This window comes from Aquarana catesbeiana, linkage group LG06, assembly GCF_042186555.1.
Source record: "Aquarana catesbeiana isolate 2022-GZ linkage group LG06, ASM4218655v1, whole genome shotgun sequence".
Lineage (NCBI taxonomy): Eukaryota > Metazoa > Chordata > Amphibia > Anura > Ranidae > Aquarana > Aquarana catesbeiana.
In genome coordinates this window covers 26,372,695-26,395,502 of record NC_133329.1, presented here as the reverse complement: position 1 = coordinate 26,395,502, position 22,808 = coordinate 26,372,695, and the positions used below count along the sequence as shown (strand labels likewise).

The 22,808-nt window shown below is 47.2% G+C and overlaps 1 pseudogene; it reads left to right on the top strand.

Annotated features, from left to right (window-relative positions):
* The window catches only part of LOC141147920 (guanylate-binding protein 1-like), a 38,528-nt pseudogene that overhangs the window by 5,695 nt on the left and 10,025 nt on the right, over positions 1 to 22,808 (top strand).

Here is a 22,808-nt window from a genome sequence, read left to right as displayed (position 1 = left end):
ATATTAAAAAAACATTTGAAAAAAAAAAAATACTTACCAGGAATGGCTGTTGCTAGGCAGTCGTCCTAATCTGCCACTTCCTTCTCCGCAGAGCTGTTCCTTCTCTTCATCCCTCGCGTTGCCTCCTGGGAAATGGGGAGCGCTGTCTTCTGGGACCTGTGTGTGTGTTCACAAAGCAACGCGCAACTCGCGCATGCACAGTAGGAAGTGGGCAGTGAAGCCGCAAGGCTCCACTGCCTGTTTCCCTTCGTTAGGATGGCGGCGCCAGCACCCGATCCGATGGACGGATCGGCTTCGGGGGGCTGATATCGCGGGCTCCCTCGACAGGTAAGTGTCTTTATTAAAAGTCAGCAGTTACAGTGTTACAGTTACTTTAAAAAAAGAAAAAAAATCAGGTTGCACATTACATGTATTATTATCCGAATGTTCCAATGCAGTTTTGGTTGGGCTCAGCCAAACTAAAGCTGAATTCTAGGTATGGCTTTTTGGCAAAGTTACATTTGCTCAGCTTGTACTAATGTAAGTATGTACAGTATGTGCCATACCTGTGAGATCCCCGTTGAAGCTACAGTAGAAGGCACCACTACTACACTGCTACTACAACGGGCTGGGGCTACCCATAGGCAAGGTAGGCGCCGGCCTAGAGCACACATCAGTCGGGGTCGGCCCGCGCCGGCGTACCGCTGGCAACGGGGGACCATGCAGGAACTGCAAGCTGGGATAGAGGAGTTCAGGTGCGGGGTGGAGAGGTGGACATGCTGTGCCTAGCGGGGCCCCACTTCTGGTCCATCACTGACATGCAGTGCGATAACTGGAGGATGCAGGGGCAGATGGACAACCTCAGCTGCAGATGGAAATGTGGAAGTACTGAGCCAGGAGACAGGACAGAGCAGAAATGGACAGACCAGGTGCTCCAGCCAGGCGCTGCTCACTGTGTCCGGCAAGGTGGCTCAGGTCAGTTCAATGATGGGGCAACACACATCACAGTGGGGTATAGTCAGGACTGGTGCTAGACTATTTTGCACCCTTTCTATACCATATAGAAAGTATATTTTAGAGGTATAGAAGTATAGAAGTTTTTGGGGTTTTTTTGGTGGGAGGACGCAAGTAGCTGGTCTTGCCTAGGGCACAAAATAGTCTAGCGCCAGCCCCGCTATTACACCGCTTCTACAGTGATCTCCACTAACTTCTAGATTCCATGCTGAGTGACTGCCCTGCTGCATTGTTAACACAGTAAGTCTGTTGCTGGGCATGGATGCCATTCAGAGAACACTTTGCATGTATTCAATTGATGAAATGCTTTCTCTGCTTGGACAAGGTGGAGATCATGATGTCACCACCTACTTCCCTGCCTCATCCAATCAGAGAATGCTTTGCACTCATTAAGGAAAAATGCAGAGTGCTCTTTGAATGGCACCTGTTCCAAGTAAGTGACTTTCACTTCCATGGAGATCCCACAGTTATGGAAAATGCAGTTACATTGGGTCCAAGTTGGATTGATGTAACTATGTAAAAATACTCATAACCAAAAAACCTTAAACAATCTAAGCACATTGTAGCAATATTGTTACAATATATTATGTTCTGTTGCTTTTATGTACAGTAGATCAAAGGCAAATATCTGCATTTTTAAATCAACCAATCAATTTGATATCTTATGGCCTAGCTCCAGAGTTGGGGTTGATTTACTAAAACTGGATTGTGCAAAATGTGGTGCAGCTCTGCATAGAAACCAATCAGCTTACAAGTCTTTTTGTCAAAGCTTAATTAAACAGGATGAAGTTAGAAGCTGATTGGTTTCTATGCAGAGCTGCACCAGATTTTGCGCTCTCCAGTTTTAGTAAATCAACCCCAACTCTGGAGCTAGGCCATAGAATACAACATTGATTGGTTGATTTAAAAATGCTGACAAGCCTTTGATCTACTGTTCAGACTGTAAATGCAACAGAACATAATATATTGTAACAATATTGTTACAATGTGCTTATAAATAAAGCCCATACTGTAGCTGTTATTTGCAGTGTTCTTTATACACAAATTTGGATACAGCTGGTTAAAGATGATTACAGCAACAGATATGGTGTAATAGGGTAATCCCAGAGCATACAAGGTATGCCCAAATTCTATAGATTAGGCTTTTGTGGGACGTACCTTGTATGACCTGGGGGTGCCAAACCCCACCACACCTGTTCCTCTGCTGGCAGGATGAGGGCTTCAAGAAAACAACATTCACTGCCCTTTAAAAATTGGAAAGGTGGTAAACCTTTGGTGGTGGTGGTGGTGGTGGAGGGGAGGCAGGAAGGAATGTCAGCAGATGTCAACATTTAACAGCAAATCTACTAACACCTAAACACCTATCTTCTTCTACATTTCTTTATGTACACAGCTGAAACGTCACTGAGGAATATGGCATATAATAATACCAGAAATTGCCTCAAGATGTATTTTAGAAACCGGAAATGCTTTGTGTTTGACTTTCCCACCACCGATAAATAATTTCTTCAGAGATTGGAGGAAGTATCAGACGATGAGCTCAATAAGAACTTTGTGGATCAGTGCAAGGAATTCTGTGACTACATCTGGAAAAAAGCAGATACAAAGACAGTGAAGGACACAGTCATAGTGACCGGACACAGTGAGTTCATCAAATGTTTCTTCCTAAACTATTGTCCTTCTGTAGGAGGCTAAATCATGCACATCAGTCTCTGCACCAGAGGAGCTTACACTCTAATGTCCCCACCACAGTCAATCATGAATATTATTATTATTGTTTTCATACTTTTATATAGATCTGACATATACCACAGTGCTGTAGAGAGAAGACACAGAGCCAGTCACAACAGTCACATGTACCAGAGGAGCTTACACTCGAATGTCCCGCCCACAGTCACATACTATTATTATTTTACATTTATATAGCCGCAGTGGTGTACAGAGAACACTGAGCCAGTCACATCAGTCTCTGCACCAGAGGGGCTTCTCCACTAGGTGGTGCTGTTCTGTGCTGTTGGCTCACTCTCCTGTGATCTCAGCTGAGGGATGCAGCAAAGCCTGGGGCCTCTCATGCATGCTTTTCCCAGGCATGTATGGACCAAATTGGGGAAGAAGAAGGTGGAGGCTCTCCAGAGGCACTGAGGCCAACTCCATGTGCTCAAGCTGCAATGGATCCTGGGCCTGTCCCTATGCAAGAGAAGTCCTTAATGGTCTTCCAGGATAAAGTGGTGAACAGACTTCGCTGCATTGCTAAGGAGGAACAGAAACTTTCTGTCATGAAAGAAGATCTCAGGAAAAAGAAATCCCTGCATAGTAAGTCTGTAAACAGTAAGAGGGAAGTATCCAAGCTGAAGTCTCTGGAGAAGGCATTGAAAAAGCAGGAAAAGAAGAAACAGCAAAGGCGCCTCTTAGTAAGATAGTATAATTTAATGATACAATTCCATTAAAAGCACTCACATTTTAAAACTTGTTAGTCCGGCACGGGTGGTTTCAGTAGAGGCCATACGTGGTTTCTGCACTCTCAGAGGGAAAAGAGCCTTGTTCCTCTGCGCTGCCAGCTTGTGTGTTCGGCGCAGACTTCCGGGATATGATCGTGATCCAAGACGAGGCTTGCACCTCCGCCGGGCAGTCGAATGGAGGGCTGGAATGCAGATTCGATGGTATGGGCTGTACTGTACCAGCCCCTAAAACTACAAGTTAGTGTGGTGCGTCCACCTCACAGTGTTCAGCTAAAACTACAAGTTAGTGCGGTGCGTCCTGCTCACAGTGTTCAGCTAAAACTACAAGTTAGTGTGGTGCGTCCACCTCACAGTGTCCAGCTAAACCTACAAGTTATTTTTTTGCGAGCTCTGTTCAGCTAAAGCTACCTGTAGAAGGTTGGTGGTGTTTTCCTGATCCTATCACTACCGCAGGCAGCTAAAAAAGCTACAAGTTAGTTTTTTGCGAGCTCTGCACAGTGTTCAGCTAAAGCTACCTGTAGAAGGTTGGTGGTGTTCTCATACTACAGGCAGGCAGTTCATTTTGCTAGCTGCAGTATCAGTACATATATATATATATATATATATATATATATATATATATATATATATATATCCCAGCCTAGTGCAGCTACAGGCCATTAGTATGTCTGGAAGGCCAAGAAGGAGAAGCAGACAGTCACAAGCCAATAAGAGAGGGCAAGCAGGCTCTGTGTCTAGTGATGGTCGTGGAGACGGTGCATCCTCATCAGCACGTGGCCGTGGGACACGCTTGGCCTTTTTTTCGGCAGCTGGCCGTGTTAAGCCGCAACATGCGGAAGACTTGGTCGAGTGGATGACCAAGCCGTCCTCATCGTCCTCATCCTCTCTCACCCATGCCCAGGGTACTTTGTCTGGCAAAGCAGCGGCCTCTTCCCTTGGCTCAATGTCATCAGTGACTCCTTCCCTAGCCCCACCATGTCCTCCTGAGGAGTCCCTCTAACTGTTTGACCACAGTGTTGGGTACATGCTCCAGGAGGATGCCCAGCGTTTGGAAGGCTCTGATGATGATACTGAGCTCGATGAAGGCAGTAACGGACAGAGGGGGTGCCCAAGAAGGACAGCAATCATGCTCCCCCTGCTGCAGCATACTGCCAGGTTTGCTCCAGTGATGAGGAGGGAGGGGATGATGAGGTCACTGACTCAACGTGGGTGCCTGATAGGAGAGAGGAGGAGGAGGGGCCAGCCTAAGGGCAGCACCTTGACTGCATCACACCCCAAAGCTCCACATGTGCAGGGCGCTGCAGTATCTGCACGTTATTCAAAAAGTTCTTTGGTGTGGGCCTTTTTTGAGACGAGTGCATCAGATCGCACCGCTGCTATTTGCAACATATGTCTCAAGCGTATCTCACGTGGCCAAAACATCTCCCACTTGGGTACCACATGCTTGACCAGACATATGTTGACCTGCCATGCAGTTCGTTGGCAAGCATATCTAAAAGACCCACACCAAAGAACAAAGAGGACCTCTCCTTGCTCCTCATCAGCTGAGATCTCCAACCCCACTATACCTTCAGTCCTCTCTGAGACCTGCACTGAGAGGAATGAAGGTGTAGAATTAGGTGTGTCACAGTCAAGTACTTGTGGGCAATCTGCTTTTGGTACACCGACATCAGATTGTACCAGGCAAATTTCCCTGCCCCAGCTGCTGCACCGCCGAAAGAAGTTTTGCTCCCAGCCATCCACATGCCCAGCAGTTGAATGCTAGCTTGGCAAAATTGCTAGCACTTCAACTGCTGCCTTTTCAGTTGGTAGACTCTGCCCCCTTCCGTGAGTTTGTGGAATGTGCAGTTACTCAGTGGCAGGTACCCAAACGCCACTTTTTCTCACGGAAGGCGATTCCGGCTCTCTACCGGCATGTGGAAGGCAATGTCCATGACTCATGGTCCAGCAGGCATGGACAGGGACGTTACATAAGTTTCACGGCTCTTTGGGTGACTCTGCTGGCAGCTGGGAAGGATGCAGGACAAGGTGCACTAGTGTTGGAGGTTGTTCCGCCACCACGCCTCCAAAATGCTAATGATTGTGACACACCTCTCTCCTCCACCCCCTCCTCTTCTTCTTCCTCCATGGCCTCTTCCTGTGCTTTGTCCTCGGAACCAGCGGTGCTCTGTAGCCGTTCAAGGGGCTACGCAAGTACGCAGGCCAAAAGATGCCATGCGGTGCTTGAGCTGGTGTGCTTGGGGGACAGGAGCCACACTGGGGCAGAGGTTCTGTCAGCTCTGCAGGGGCAGGTTCAGAGGTGGTTGACGCCACGCCAACTTAAGGCAGGAATGGTGGTTTGCGACAATGGCACCAACCTCCTCTCTGCCCTCCGACAGGGACAAATGACCCATGTGCCCTGTTTGGCTAACGTCCTTAACTTGGTGGTGCAGCGGTTCTTGGGCAGGTACCCGGGCTTACAGGATGTCCTGAGGCAGGCCAGGAAAGTCTGTGTGCATTTCCGACGGTCATATAATGCCAGTGCTCAGCTGACGGACCTCCAAAAGGAGTTTAACCTGCCCAAGAACCGCCTAATCTGTGACATGCCCACCAGGTGGAACTCAACGCAGCAGAGGGCCATCAATGAGTACCTGTGTCACTATGGCACCAGGACAGGGTCAGGGGAGCTTGGTTTTTTTTCCCCACACCAGTGGGCCATGATTAGGGATGCATGCACTGTCCTGTCACCATTTGAGAAGGCCACGAGGATGGTGAGCAGTGACAGTGCATGCATCAGTGACACTGTCCTCCTTGTCAACCTGTTGGAGCACACGCTGCGTGGAATAGTGGACAGGGCACTTGAGGCAGAACAGAGGCAGGAAGAGGAGGACTTCCTTAGCTCTCAAGGCCCCCTTTATCCAGACAGTGTTCCTGCGTGCCCGCCGATCACACAGGAAGAGGACGAGGAGGAGGAGGAAGATTGTGTCAGTATGAAGGTGGAGCCTGGCACTCAGCATCAGTAGCAGTCTTTAAGGGATCAGTCCCAAGAAACACATGGACTTGTACGTGGCTGGGAGGATGTGGCTGCGGACCATGTCGTCCTTAGTGACCCAGAGGACTCTGGACCGAATGCCTCAGCAAACCTACGCTGCATGGCCTCCCTGATCCTGCAAAGCCTGCGTAAGGATCCTCGTATTCGTGGTATCAAGGAGAAGGACCAATACTGGCTGGCAACCCTCCTTGATCCACGTTACAAGGGTAAGGTTGCGGACCTTATCTTGCCATCGCAGAGGGAGCAGAGGATGAAACATATTCAGGAGGCCTTGCAGAAAGGTCTGTGCAATGCGTTCCCAGAGACTGGGAAGTTACAAACTCCTGTTTCTGGACAATGTGTTGCTGAGGCTTCGGTCAGTCAAAGAAGGAGCGGTGGAGAAGGTGGCCGTCTGACCGATGCGTTCAGACAATTTTTTGGTCCACAGCCCCAAGGTATGATCGGTTCCAGCAACCATCGCCAGCGTCTGTTTTACATGGTGCAGGAATACCTAGGGGCAAGATCTGACTTGGACACCTTTCCCACCGAAAATCCTCTTAATTACTGGGTCTTGAGGATGGATCACTGGCCAGAGCTTGCACAGTATGCAATTGAGCTACTGGCCTGTCCTGCATCCAGCGTTCTTTCGGAACGCACATTCAGTGCTGCTGGAGGCTTTGTAACCGATCACAGGGTGCGTCTGTCCACCGACTCGGTCGATTGACTGACCTTCATAAAAATGAATCAGTCTTGGATCACCACCAGCTACCAAGCACCTGATGCTGATGTAACCGAATAATTTTTTTTGAAATCTCAGATCCCTTCAAAGACTGCCTATGCTGATGCTGGGTGACTATCCCTGAGTAATTATCCTCTTCCTCCTCAATCATCACGCTAATAGCTTGTAAGAACATTTTTGGTTCTGGGCGCCACCACCAATGCCTAAGGCCCAATTTTTCAGCCCCTGTTTAACAGGGGCGTGTAATTACAATTTGTGATGCAATACTTTGCATCAGGGCTCGTTTCTGCGTTACAACTAGAGTATTTGTGAGGGGTTGCAGTGTTGTGGCACCAGCACCAGTGCCTAAGGCCCAATTTTTCAGCCCCTGTTCAACAGGGGCATGTAATTACAATTCTTGATCTAATATTTCACAGCAGGGCCCATTTCTGCACCCACCAAGAGCGAGTGAGGACTTACAGTGTTGTGGCACTAGCACCACCACCACCAAAGGCCCAATTTTTCTGCCCTTGTTCAACAGGGGCATGTAATTACAATTCTTGATCTAATATTTCACAGCAGGGCCCATTTCTGCACCCACCAAGAGAAAGTGAGGACTTACAGTGTTGTGGCACCAGCACCACCACCACCACCAAAGGCCCAATTTTTCTGCCCTTGTTCAACAGGGGCATGTAATTACAATTCTTGATCTAATATTTCACAGCAGGGCCCTGTGAGGGCTTACAGTGTTGTGGCCACAACAACACCTAAGGCCCAAATTTCTGCTGAGTATATAGGGCAGGACCCTACTTTCAAACATCTAACTTACAAACGACTCCTACTTGCAAACGGAAGGAGACAACAGGAAGTGAGATGAAATCTACCCCTAGGAAGGGAAATTCTCTCCTGTAAGAGTTAATATGGGAAAAACATTTCTTCTTTCCATTGATGCTTTCCAATCCTTGTTCCACAAAAAACCCCAAATTTTCAAAAAACATTTGTCATTGGGACAAAAACTGAGGTGAAATCTTGTGAAGAGGAGGAAAGACAGCAAAACAAATGTCACAGGGGTGATAACCCTTCCCTATGTTTTCCAAAAAGCTTAAAAAAGATTTTTTGGCTGGAGCTAAACACGTTAAAAATGTACCCGTTCAAAATGACAAACAGATTCTACTTAACAACAAACCTACAGTCCCTGTCTTGTTTGCACCGCCTGTATACTGCTGTTCAGAGTATATAGGGCCTGGTGGCCCCACATCTCTCCTTATTTTAATTTGGGTGCGGGGTTCCCCCTTAATTTCCATACAAGACCCCAAGGGCCTGGTAATGGACTGGGGGGTACCCATGCCGTTTGTCTCACTGATTTTCATCCATATTGCCAGGACCCGACATTACATTAAACCCGCAAGCAGTTTTAAATGAGATTTTTTCCTTTAAAAATGACATTTTGTGCAGGGATTGTTATAAACACGGGAAACACGCGCCACTTTACAGGCATACAATAGACACACCCCCAGGTACGATATTTAAAGGAATATTTTACTTTTTTTTTTTTTACTTTAAGCATCATTAAAATCACTGCTCCCGAAAAAACGGCCGTTTTTAAAAGTTTTTTTTGCATTGATACATGTCCCCTGGGGTAGGACCCATGTCCCCAAACCCTTTTTAGGACAATACCATGCAAATTAGCCTTTAAAATTAGCACTTTTGATTTCGAACGTTCGAGTCCCATAGACGTCAATGGGGTTCTAACGTTCGTGCGAATTTTCGGGCCGTTCGCAGGTTCTGGTGCGAACCGAACCGGGGGGGTGTTCGGCTCATCCCTAGTGGCGACCATTAATGTTGCTAGCATAAAATTAATAAGTGCTCGTAACACAGCCTTATTTTTGCTCAGCAGGTTTGATGCTGATATTTTTGCAAGAGACCCGGTTGTCTAGTTTGGCTGATATTCATCTGACGAAGAAGGCGTGGAGGCGTAGCCCCTCCTTCTGGTCTCTTGCGGCCGAGCCTTACACTGGAGTTAGGTATTTTTTTCCGGCATGGTAACCTGTCAGCAGATTATTGAGGTAGAAATGGGGAGATGCATGGTCTTAGACATCTCCATGGGGGGGCAGAACCTGCGCTTGATCAACATCTATGGGCCCCAGACAAAGTGGGACAGGAAATGCCTCTTTTTTTTACAGCCCAGCAAGTAGTCTTCGGTGGTGATTTCAACAGCGTCACTAGGACTAAGGACAGGAGAGGTACCGGAGCCAGGCTGGACTGTGATGGCTTTTTTGAACAAAATAGCTAGAGAGGCAGGTCTGGTTGATGTGCACATTCATTGCTGCCCAGACGGCATGGGATTCACTTTTTAGCGAGGTAGTGGAGTAGAATAGATCGTTTTTTTAAAAAGGGAAACTCCGCCTTCTCTACACCAGTGTGTCAGGCGGTGGAGTTTTCCGATCACTGTATTCTGTCTGTGACTCTGAATAGCCCCGATACACCACCTAGGGGGAAGGATACCTGGAAGATAAACTCAGCACTCCTGGACTATGTGAAGGTGAGTCAATCCTTTGAGGATTTTTTTTCAGGCACAGGTATCAATCATGGACTTTTGCAGCAGTAAGTCAGAGTGGTGGGAGCTCGCAAAATGAAGGATCGTTGAGTTTTTCAAGGCCATAGGAAGAAATAAACAGCTCGATAAGTATGTCACCTACCAGTGTCAATATGACAGGCATGCCTCTTTGGTTCTCAAGTCGGGGATCCTGGAAACCGCCAGGTCACATTATGCTGACCTCCTGGGCAGTTTTCTTGATTCTACTCCAGGACTGGGAAATGGCAGTTCTCTTTCGAGTTTGACAGAAGACATCACTGCAGATGAGGTGGTTAAGGCTATTGATAAGCTTGCAAAAAAGAAGTCGCCTGGGCCAGATGGATTGACATGTGGCTTTTATAAGCACTTTAACGTTTCTCTGGCCCCCTATTTGGTGGATGTTTTTAATGGCTGTCTGAGAGAGGGTTCACTCTCTCCCTCCATGCGACAATCTGCAGTGATTCTGTCTGTTTTCCTCTCTGGGACAGAGGAGGCGGAGGAGGTGGTCTCGGTAATGGAGCAGTATGCTGAGGCATCTGGCTCAAAGATCAATCAGGATAAAAGTGAAGTTCTTTGGATGGGAGAGGAAGGCGGACGCCTTCCCAGAGCCCCGGCAGGAAATTAAAGTTTGAGGCTTTAAATTTGTTCCCGGTGAATATTCAGTTTGTTCCCCCCAACATTAAACCTCATCTGCCACATAGACACCCAATTAGACAGAGCATTGAGGTCAGCTTGTAAATTGGAGACATCCTGTAAGGACGTTATTCCACTGCATAGCTTGGTGTCATCTGCAAAGACAGAAATGTTACTTTTGATCCCAGACCCTATATAATTTATAAAGATATTAAAGAGTAAGGGTCCCAGCACTGAACCTTGGGGTACACCACTGATAACCTTAGACCATTCAGAGTAAGAATCATTAACCACTACTCTCTGAATTCTGTCTTTTAGCCAGTTTTCTATCCATTTACAAACTGATATTTCCAAGCCTGTAGACTTTAACTTACACATGAGCCGTGTGTGCGGAACTGTATCGAACGCTTTTGCAAAATCCAAGTATACCACGTCCACAGCCACCCCTCTGTCCAAAGTTTTACTTACCTCTTCATAAAAAGAAATCAGGTTTGTCTGACAACTTCTGTCTTTCATGAACCCATGCTGTCTGTTGCTTAAAATGTTTTTTTTCCAGCAAGAACTCGTCTATGTGGTCTTTTATTAAATGCTCCAGTATCTTCCCGACTATAGAAGTTAAACTAACAGGTCTATAGTTACCTGGTAAAGACTTTGATCCCTTTTTAAATATAGGAGTTGAAGCTGTTATAGCTGCAAAGGGTGGGCCAACTCAATATTGAACCCTACGGACTAAGACTGGGATGCCATTAAAGTTCATGTGCGTGTAAAGGCAGGTGTCCCAATACTTTTGACAATATAGTGTATATCGCAGTGCTGTACAGAGAACACCCCCCCCCCCAGTCACACACTGTTATTACTATTATATATTTATATATCCCTGACATATGCCACATTTTCTGAAAAACTGTAAACTCTGCAAGTGAGCAATGGTCTTGGTGTTATTAAAACATTTCATCCAACTTTTTTAGCCATGTACACGTAGACATGTGCACACTGAAATATTTCATTTCGGAATTTCGTTTTCGTCCGAAAAATAAATTTATTTAGTTACTCCCGAAATTCGTTTTTATTTATTTAGTTTTTCGTTAAAAATTGCATTCGTCCTAAAATCCAAATTAAGGTTGAATCTGTCATTGAAGGCTTATGCTGTCTGTCGAATGTTCAAAGAAGATTCGACGGAGCAGCTAAACTGTACGACGCTGTATAGTTTACCTGCTCCGTCGAATCTTCTTAGAACTTTCAACAGACACCATAAGCCAAAGTACGTGTGTACTTAGTTCTAGCTATTTTACTGCTCCTCCTCTATGGTTACAATCAGCCAATAACATTCATCATCATCATTATTTGTATTTACCTTTTCTCCCCTACGTCGAATCTTTTCTCCCTTACATCGAATCTTTCCTCTCTACGTCAAATCTTTTCTCCCCTACGTTGAATCTTTTCTCCCCTACGTTGAATCTTTTCTCCCCTACGTCAAATCTTTTCTCTCTATGTCGAATCTTTTCTCTCTATGTAGAATAATCTTGGACTAATAAGGTTAGGCACATTTGACCACAGGTTTGATGGACACAGATTGTTATTGTCATCATCATGTCGAATCTCCTATCTATATCGAACTGTTGTAGCAACAAAAACGAAAATAAAGCATTTGTTTATGTCGGATCTTTCGTTTTTCGGATTCTGCACCTTCGTTATCGTTTGTTAAAACGATAACAAAAATACCTGAAATTCGGGCGAAAATGCATTCGGACGAAAACGAATGCACAGGTCTAATGTACAGTAAATGTGATTTGTTATTAGAGATTGCCTAAAAATATGACAAAATGATCCTAGCTCTACAAAATATGCAAGTCTTTCTCCACCCTACAGAAAACAAGCATTGAATAATCCTATTGCAAGTATGATCCCCAGTATGCTATAAAAATGATGTCACACCCTGGTCTGCTTTAGCCACTTAAAGGTCATCCCAACATTACAGTATCCATGGTTATTTCTTGTTATTTAAATAATTTTTGCTGAGTTATAAGGGATTTAGCAAATATAACATTTTGGAATTAAAAAAGTAAAATAAAACATCCATTTGTCTCCTCATCTCAGGGTTGGGTGAGCTGGCTAAAATTTACACTGAAGCTGTAAGCTCCTCGAACTTTGCCTGCATGGAGGAAGCCACAGTTTCTTTAGCTGAGATAGAGAACAAAGCGGCTGTCCAGGAAGTGACGCAGCACTATGAGGATAAGATGAAGACAGTTGAGTTGCCTACAGAAACTCTTGATGACTTCATGACTCTGAGCAGTCAGTATGAAGATGAAGCTCGGAAGATATTCCTGAAAAGGTCCTTCAATGACAAAGATCAGCAGTTTCTTCAAGAATATATGGTAAAAATGTAATTTTATTGGGTATAAAAAATCATGTTCTACCGAGCTACCAAACCTCCTCTTGCAATGATCATTTGGAGGTGTTTCAAAGGATATACCATAGATGGAACATGACACCGTATAGACTTTCTAAAATTGATCCTAATATATCTAATCTATGCTGGAGACAGTTTACCAAAATAGGCAACTTATATCATATTTATTGGGGTTGCGCATATATGCAGCCATTTTGGGAATCAATATCGAAATTACTTGGTGAACTTAATGGGGTCTATACCCCCTTAAATCCAAAAATAGCTTTGCTAAGCTTGGGTATTGAACATTACCCCACCTCATACCAAACTATGCTTGCACACATTCTTTTTAGCAGCGAGAATGACTATCGCCAGTAAATGGAAGTCACCCTTCCCTCCCAAGATTCAGGAGGTAATAGTTAGAGTTAATGTGCAGTGCCAGTATGAAAAACGTCTTGCCTTTAAAGAACTTAAAGCCTCTGCTTTTTATAAGGCTTGAAATACATGGTTGTCTCATCCCAAAGCCTTTGCTGGTCTTGCAATGTAATATAGTTCAGAACACTATCTGTGTTTAATTGACTACTTACTAGTTCATACTGGTTCCACTTAGTATGCAAGCGTTACCTTGGTGTCTTTTGACCTTAGAATAATTGATAGGCAGCCTCCTCTTTCCAAGACACAGTTTGCTCCCATTAGGGGTGTCGGGGTTCCTGAGGAATGCCTATCATCCTTGTGCTGTTACTTTGCCCCGATCTCTTATGCCCCATACACACAATCGGAAATTCCGCCAGCAAAACTCCAATGAGAGCTTTTGGTCAGATATTCTGACCGTGTGTATGCTCCATCGGTCTTTTGCTGGCAGAATTCCAGCCAGCAAAAGATTGAGAGCAGGTTCTCTATTGTTTGGTCGGAAAAAGTTCCTATCCGAAAGTGCGTTCGTCTGTATGCAATTCGGACGCGCAAAAAATCACGCATGCTCGGAAACAATTTGACGCATGCTCGTCAATCTCGGATTGTCATAGTGTTGTAAGTCACCACATTCTTGACGGTTGAAAGTTCAGAGAACTTTTGTGTGACCCTGTGTATGCAAGGCAAGCTTGAGCGAGCGGAATTCCATCAGAAAAACTATCCAAGATTTTTCTGACGGAAATTCCTACCGTGTGTACGGGGCATTAGACTAGGTATGCTTTTTCATGTTATTGTATTTTAATTTTATTTATTTTATATATATTTACTTATTTTTTTGTATTGTCTTTGTGTTGTTTATCTGACAAAGTCAATTACTTCTGTACTCTTCCATCTTGAGCGGAGTTATTTCTGTCATACATGCTGTAATGGTGTTTGCACTTGTTAAACTCAATAAAAAAATTAAAATCATGTTTTACCTCCAACAGTCACAATATTGGATAAATATTCTGGGACATTTCTAGTATTTTTGGCTTTTTTCTTGGGCTGAGATTCTGCGGTGACTATCGCTGTAACTTTCAGTCAACCAATTTGTTCATATAATCATTATTAACTGCTACGTTGATTGCACAAGGGGAAAAACTTAAACCAATAGCTTTTTGGCTGCCAGAGCCCTTTTTCATTTTTTTTTTTGCAATTGTTTAAAAAAAATCACTTTGGGCCCGCAGCCTAGTTTAACTCCAAAAACACTATATATTTTTTTTAAAAGCAAAGATGCTGGAGAATATAATAGTGGTAGTTTCTATTTTTTTTTAACTCTACTTCAAATGATATTAGCGTGGTTTATCAAGTGCAACATTTCAGTAAGAAGGTAATTTAAGGGCACACAAATGCGCTATATATTACACAATTTTTTTGTAAAATACTAAAGATAAGGAGTAAATAGATACCAAACATGTCAGACCTACAAACTTTGGTACCCTATATGTTCCATTGGTGACACTTTAAAAGCCCCCTACAGGTCATCAGTTTAGAGGTAAAGCATTTGTAAAGCTTTTTTTTTAAACAAACATGTCATACTTACCTGCTCTTTGTAATGGGTATGAACAGAGCAGCCCCAATCCTCCTCTTTTCAGTTCCCTCGTCAGCGCTACTGGCCCCTCCCCCTTGCTGAGTGCCCCATACAAAGTTGCCCCTCCTCATTGGCTGTGATTGACAGCCAATGTCTCTCACTGCTGTGTCTCAACTAATGAGGAAAGGTATAGCATCTGCTCTCATGCACATTGCTGGATCGGGATCAGGTTTAGGTGAGTACAAGGGGCTAAAAAAAACCTTCAGCCTTTAGAACCATTTTAACCATGAATAATGGGCCTAGAATTATTGTTCCCACTCTAACGTACGATATATAGCATGTAGTTGCACCCAATGCATGTGTTTTGAATGCTTTCGTATCTTTGCTTATGAGGAGCTCAACATTTTTTCAGAAGGGGTTTGAGTGTTTGGATGTAACAGTTTTTTTTTTTAACCACTTCAGCCTCGGAAGGTTTTATCCCCTTAATGACCAGGCCATTTTTTTGCAATATGGCATTGCGTTACTTTTTTTTTAACAGAAGATTTTATTGAACAAATCAGCATTACAATACAATAAATTAGTACAGTCAATACGATGAGAAAAGTGACAACAGGATCTGCCTTCAATCAAAAGCCACTATTTAGCAGACATGTCAGTTATGCAAACGTCAGAAATTACACCCAGCAATACTTCTCATGGCATTAAAGCGTAATATCCTCTTCAGGTGGAGTAAAGTAGGCAACCAACATGCAGTCAAACCTAGTAGGGATGGCGGGGGGGGGGGGGGGAACGGGGGAAGAGAGGGGGGGGAGGGGATCGAGGGAGGGGGAAGGAAGGGGATGAGGGGGGGGGGCGAGCATCAGAAAAAAAAACCATGAGATGTAGGATGTCCTCTAAAATGTTTCACTTCTTGGTTATGGGGATGGGGGTTCAGAATCCCCGGAGGCATCGACCCAAGAGGACCAGATTTTATCAAACTTTCGTGGGCATTGTCTACTTTCATATGTCAGTCTCAGTGGCGTCACTAGGGTTGGTGTCACCCGGTGCCAAAAAAATTGGTGTCACCCCCCTCCACCAACTACCTCAGTACAGACCCCCCTCCACTAACTACAGACCCCACTCCATCAATATAGCCCCCCTCCCTCAGTACAGACCCCCTTCCATCAATATAGACCCCCCCACTAAGTACAGACTCCCCTCCCTCAGTACAGACCCCCGCTCAGTGCAGACCCCCTTTCCTCAGTATAGACCCCCCACTAAGTACTGACCCCCTCCCTCAGTACAGCCCTCCCATCAGTACAGAGTCTGCAGACCCCCCTCCATCAGTATCAACCTCCCACCTCAGTGCAGACCACTCCATCAGTACATACACCCCCCCCAGTGCTGACCCCCATCAGTATAGAATCCCCCGTCGGTGCAGAGCCCCCTATTAGTATAGAATCCCCCTCAGTGCAGAGCCCCCTATTAGTATAGAATCCCCCTCAGTACAGAGCCCCCATTAGTATAGAATCCCCCTCAGTGCAGAGCCCCCTATTAGTATAGAATCCCCCTCAGTGCAGAGCCCCCTATTAGTATAGAATCCCCCTCAGTGCAGAGCCCCTTATTAGTATAGAATCCCCCTCAGTGCAGAGCCCCCATTAGTATAAAATCCCCCCAGTGCAGAGCCCCCATTAGTATAGAATCCCCCCAGTGCAGCGCCCCCCATTAGTATAGAATCCCCCTCAGTGCAGAGCCCCCATTAGTATAGAATCCCCCCAGTGCAGAGCCCCCATTAGTATAGAATCCCCCTCAGTGCAGAGCCCCCATTAGTATAGAATCCCCCCAGTGCAGCACCCCCCATTAGTATAGAATCCCCCTCAGTGCAGAGCCCCCATTAGTATAGAATCCCCCCAGTGCAGAGCCCCCATTAGTATAGAATCCCCCTCAGTGCAGAGCCCCCATTAGTATAGAATCCCCCCAGTGCAGAGCCCCCATTAGTATAGAATCCCCCTCAGTGCAGAGCCCCCATTAGTATAGAATCCCCCTCAGTGCAGCACCCCCATTAGTATAGAATCCCCCTCAGTGCAGCACCCCCCATTAGTATAGAATCCCCCCTCAGTGCAGAGCCCCCATTAGTATAGAATCCCCCCAGTGCAGAGCCCCCATTAGTATAGAATCCCCCTCAGTGCAGAGCCCCCATTAGTATAGAATCCCCCCAGTGCAGAGCCCCCATTAGTATAGAATCCCCCTCAGTGCAGAGCCCCCATTAGTATAGAATCCCCCTCAGTGCAGCACCCCCATTAGTATAGAATCCCCCCAGTGCAGCACCCCCCATTAGTATAGCATCCCCCCAGTGCAGCACCCCCCATTAGTATAGAATCCCCCCAGTGCAGAGCCCCCCATTAGTATAGAATCCCCCCAGTGCAGCACCCCCCATTAGTATAGATTCCCCTAAGTGCAGCACCCCCCATTAGTATAGAATCCCCCCAGTGCAGCACCCCCCATTAGTATAGAATCCCCCCAGTGCAGCACCCCCCATTAGTATAGAATCCCCCCAGTGCAGCACCCCCCATTAGTATAGAATCCCCCCAGTGCAGCGCCCCCATTAGTATAGAATCCCCCCAGTGCAGCGCCCCCCATTAGTATAGAATCCCCCTCAGTGCAGAGCCCCCATTAGTATAGAATCCCCCCAGTGCAGAGCCCCCATTAGTATAGAATCCCCCTCAGTGCAGAGCCCCCATTAGTATAGAATCCCCCTCAGTGCAGCACCCCCATTAGTATAGAATCCCCCCAGTGCAGCACCCCCCATTAGTATAGCATCCCCCCAGTGCAGCACCCCCCATTAGTATAGAATCCCCCCAGTGCAGAGCCCCTATTAGTATAGAATCCCCCCAGTGCAGAGCCCCTATTAGTATAGAATCCCCCCAGTGCAGCACCCCCCATTAGTATAGAATCCCCCCAGTGCAGCACCCCCATTAGTATAGAATCCCCCCAGTGCAGAGCCCCCCATTAGTATAGAATCCCCCCAGTGCAGCACCCCCCATTAGTATAGATTCCCCTAAGTGAAGCACCCCCCATTAGTATAGAATCCCCCCAGTGCAGAGCCCCCCATTAGTATAGAATCCCCCCAGTGCAGCACCCCCCATTAGTATAGATTCCCCTAAGTGCAGCACCCCCCATTAGTATAGAATCCCCCCAGTGCAGCACCCCCCATTAGTATAGAATCCCCCCAGTGCAGCACCCCCATTAGTATAGAATCCCCCCAGTGCAGCGCCCCCATTAGTATAGAATCCCCCCAGTGCAGCGCCCCCCATTAGTATAGAATCCCCCTCAGTGCAGAGCCCCCATTAGTATAGAATCCCCCCAGTGCAGAGCCCCCATTAGTATAGAATCCCCCTCAGTGCAGAGCCCCCATTAGTATAGAATCCCCCTCAGTGCAGAGCCCCCATTAGTATAGAATCCCCCTCAGTGCAGCACCCCCCATTAGTATAGCATCCCCCCAGTGCAGCACCCCCCATTAGTATAGAATCCCCCCAGTGCAGAGCCCCTATTAGTATAGAATCCCCCCAGTGCAGAGCCCCTATTAGTATAGAATCCCCCCAGTGCAGCACCCCCCATTAGTATAGAATCCCCCCAGTGCAGCACCCCCCATTAGTATAGAATCCCCCCAGTGCAGAGCCCCCCATTAGTATAGAATCCCCCCAGTGCAGCACCCCCCATTAGTATAGATTCCCCTAAGTGAAGCACCCCCCATTAGTATAGAATCCCCCCAGTGCAGAGCCCCCCATTAGTATAGAATCCCCCCAGTGCAGCACCCCCCATTAGTATAGAATCCCCCCAGTGCAGCACCCCCCATTAGTATAGAATCCCCCCAGTGCAGCACCCCCCATTAGTATAGAATCCCCCCAGTGCAGCACCCCCCATTAGTATAGAATCCCCCCAGTGCAGCGCCCCCCATTAGTATAGAATCCCCCCAGTGCAGAGCCCCCATTAGTATAGAATCCCCCTGCACATATCCACCCACATACTGTAAGCATAAAGTTTACAGACCTCAGAACAGCGCGGACCGGAAGATACACACAGCCGTGTGTGTCCCTCGGGCTCCTCCTCCTCCTGTGTGAAGTAAACAGAGAGGAGGGGAGGCGGCTTCAGCCCGCTGTGCTGCGGGACACAGCACAAGCCGCAGCGGGCAGTGTAGCGGTGTGTGCCGCTACCTACGGGTGTCACCCCTCTGGCGGGTGTCACCCGGTGCGGCCCGCACCCCCCGCACCCACCTAACAACGCCACTGGTCAGTCTATAAAGAGGAAGTGCCATATTCACCGACCTTCTCCACGAGGCCTGAGTAGGAGGCTCCACCAGTTTGCATCGCAATAAGATTTCACGCCTGGCATAGTATAGTGCAAAGGTTAGACACAATTTACTATATCTATCTCCCTCCACTTCCTCCAAATGACTAAGCAGTAATACCTGAGGGTCAACCGGCAAGTGTGAGCCTATGACCCTGCTCATTGTGGAGGCCACTGCTGACCAGAACGGGTGAAGTTTGGGACAGGACCAGACCATGTGCCAGAAAGTACCCTCCTCCTGCCTACATCTCTGACAGTTGGGATCTCTTTGATGGTAAATGCGCGCCAGTCTCTGTGGGGTGAAATACGCTCTGTGTAGGAACTTAAATTGTATGAACCTATCTTTTGCAGCTATCATGGAGGGAATGTAGGAGATTAAACACTCCTTCCATTCCTCCTCGTTCAAGGAGGGAATATCGACCCTCCACTTTTCCCAGGTTTTGGTTAATTTGGCATCATACTCCACTGTAAGGTACAGATATAGTGTTGAGAGGGGCTTCCCCATCACGCTGGAAGTCAGGAGCCGTTCAATGGAGTCCGGTTCCAGAATGAGGGGGGCAGGGAACTGAGCTTCAAAGGCATGTTTCAGCTGCCAGTACCTAAATTGGAAGGAGAGCGGAATAGCGAAAGATTGCCTAAGGGCTTGGAAAGACATAAGTCTACCCTCTTTGACTATATGTTTTAATGTGAGAATTCCCTTTTTTGCCCAAAGCGAGGGATCCGGTATGCTGTAAAAGTGGGGGAGCATAGGGTTACCCCATAGGGGCATATGGGGTGAGATGAAATTGGGCTTCCTATATATTTTCCTAGCCTCCTGCCATACCTTCACGGTAGTTCGCATCAGTGTTGTCATGGTCTGGCTGGCTCTAAGTCCACGGAACGGGAGGTTGCTCAGGGCCGCATAGGAACCCAAAATAGCTGCCTCCAGAGTGACCGCCGGATTCTGTACGGGCTGGGAGAACCACCACCGAATCATGACCAGAACAGCTGCCCAATAGTAGATTTGAAAGTTCGGTAGGGCCAATCCCCCCCCCTAGAGCGGGAGATATAAAATCTGCTTGGCCACCCTGGGTGGCCTCCCAGCCCAGACAAAATGTATCAGCAGACCCTCCAACCTTCGAAAGAAAGTCCCGGGTATGTGTATAGGTGTATTACGGAAGAAGTAGAGATACTTGGGAAGAAAGATCATCTTTAGCAGATTAACTCTGCCAACAGGTGTCAGGGGAAGGGAACGCCAAGCAGCACATCTAGCCGTAAGCTGTGTCATGAGTGGTCGCAGATTGTTATCCATGTAGTCTTGGACTCTGCCGCTAACCTGTATGCCCAAATATTTGAAGTCATCTACCCATTTGAGTTGTGGTTGTGGCACCCTAGGGGTCGAGGGGTGGAGCGGGAAAAGAACCGACTTGTCCCAGTTAATGCGTATCCCCGAGTACCCACCGAATCGGTTAATCAGGTCCAGTGCGGTCTGTAACGAGGACGACGCATCCGCTAAATAGAGCAGAGCATCGTCCGCGTATAACGATAATTTCTCCTCTATTGGACCTACCTGGAGACCCTTCACGCCCGGATCTTTCCTCAGCAATATCGCCAGGGGCTCCATTGCCAGAGCAAATAGACCCGGGGAGAGAGGACACCCCTGTCGCGTGCCGCGAAAGAGTCTAAACTTCCCCGATAAACATCCGTTGGTGCGTATTCTAGCTGAAGGGGCATGATATAACATGCGGAGCCAGTTCGTAAAACCCGTGCCGAACCCGAATCGCGAGAGCACCTCCCATAGGTAACCCCACTCGACGGAGTCAAAAGCCTTCTCCGCGTCGAGTGAGGCCACCACTCCTTTAGTCTCCTCATCCGCTCTATCTATGTGGGTATAAAGGCGTCTGATATTAATGTCAGTTCCCCTTCCGGGCATGAAGCCCGTTTGGTCCCTATGGATAAGGGCCGTAATGACCAAATTAAGCCTGTTGGCCAGCACTTTCGCCAGCACCTTTGCATCGACGTTTAGAAGGGATATGGGGCGATACGAGGAGCATAACGTGGGGTCCTTCCCCGGCTTAGGGATCACCACTATAATTGCTTCGCTCATTGTGTCCGGGAGTTTTTCAAGACGCCCCGACGCAGAGAAGAGGTCCTGTAATTTATCAACAAGTTCTGTTGCGTACTGTTTGTAAAACTCCACTGGGATGCCATCAGGACCCGGTGTTTTTCCTGACTGCATTGATTTAAGTGCCCGGAGTATTTCCAGAGACGTAATTGGGGCGTCGAGCTTGTCGCGGTACGTAGCTGTAAGGGTTGGGATATCAATATCATCTAAGTATGCTCCTAGATCTTCCCTTCTATAGTCTGCCCTGGAACTGTAGAGGGATTCATAGAATTCCGCAAAACAGCCATTTATCCCTTCCGGTGTATGGATCAGCTGTCCCGATAGGTCTTTAATACATGAGATACTCACCCCACCAGCCTGTTCCCTGGAGAGCCAGGCCAGCAGACGGCCTGACCTCTCTCCTTGCTCAAAAATCCACTGAGACTGAGCCAACATTTTCTTCTGGGTGAGAGAGGTACGAAGACGCACCACCTCTCTCGTCATGAGTTGTAGATGCGAATAGTGCACAGGGTCTCGAGTACGAACAAAAAGAGCCTCCGCACTGCCCGCATCCCGCTCAGCCTCAGTCAAATCTGCCCTACGCTCTCGTCGGACTCTGGCAATGATGGTCTGGTACCGCCCCCGTGTTGTGGCCTTAAAGGCGTCCCACACTACTGTGGGGTCTGCCGAGCCCACATTTATTGCCCAAAAGTCTAGGAGTTCCGTCCTAAATTGGGAATCTACTGCAGTGTCTGAGATCCAAAATCTGGAGAGCCTCCACACCCTTGCCACTGGGCCCAGGGAGAGATCCAAAGACAGCAGCAAGGGTGCGTGATCGGAAATACCCCTAGGGAGAATTTGTATGTCTGTGACCCGTGGGAGTACCTGGCTCCCTGCAAAGACCAAGTCTATACGGGAGAAAGTTCTGTGAGAGGCCGAGTGGCATGTGTATGCCCTGGTCTGGGGGTGACGCCACCTCCAAACATCCGTCAAGCCATAGGTATCTGCCCACTCAGCCAACCCAGAGCAATGATGTCCCGCAGGAGTTAGCCTGTCAAAATCCGGGTCAGGGACCAGGTTAAAATCACCGAGTATAACAGTATTGTCAGATGCAAAATCGGCTATACTGCTAGTGATCTGGTTGAGCACCCCCAAGGAAGCCGGGGGAGGCAAATACAAGCCCACAATGGTCCACGTTAAAGAGTATATTTTGGCATGCATAATGACATACCGACCATCAGGGTCGAGGGCCAAATCCAAGAGCCGGAAGGGGAGTGACTTCAACACCAAAATAGTAACACCCCTAGAGAAAGAGGAGTGCGTGGAATGATAGTGGTGGCCCACCCAAGGTTTTTTAAGAGCCATAACCCTACGTCCTGTTAGGTGTGTTTCCTGGAGTACACATATATGCGGGTTATAAGATTTAATAAATTGGAACACCAGGGAGCGCTTGACCGGGGAGTTTAGTCCCCTGGTGTTCCAGGAGATAATATTAAGGGAGGACATATCTGTCAAGAATGTTAATAATATTAGGATCAATAGAGATCACGGCTCCTGGACTGGACCCCGGGACCCAAAACAAACACATCCGGAAACAATGCAATGCTGATGAGTTAAATTTTTTTGGTATGAACATCAAACAAA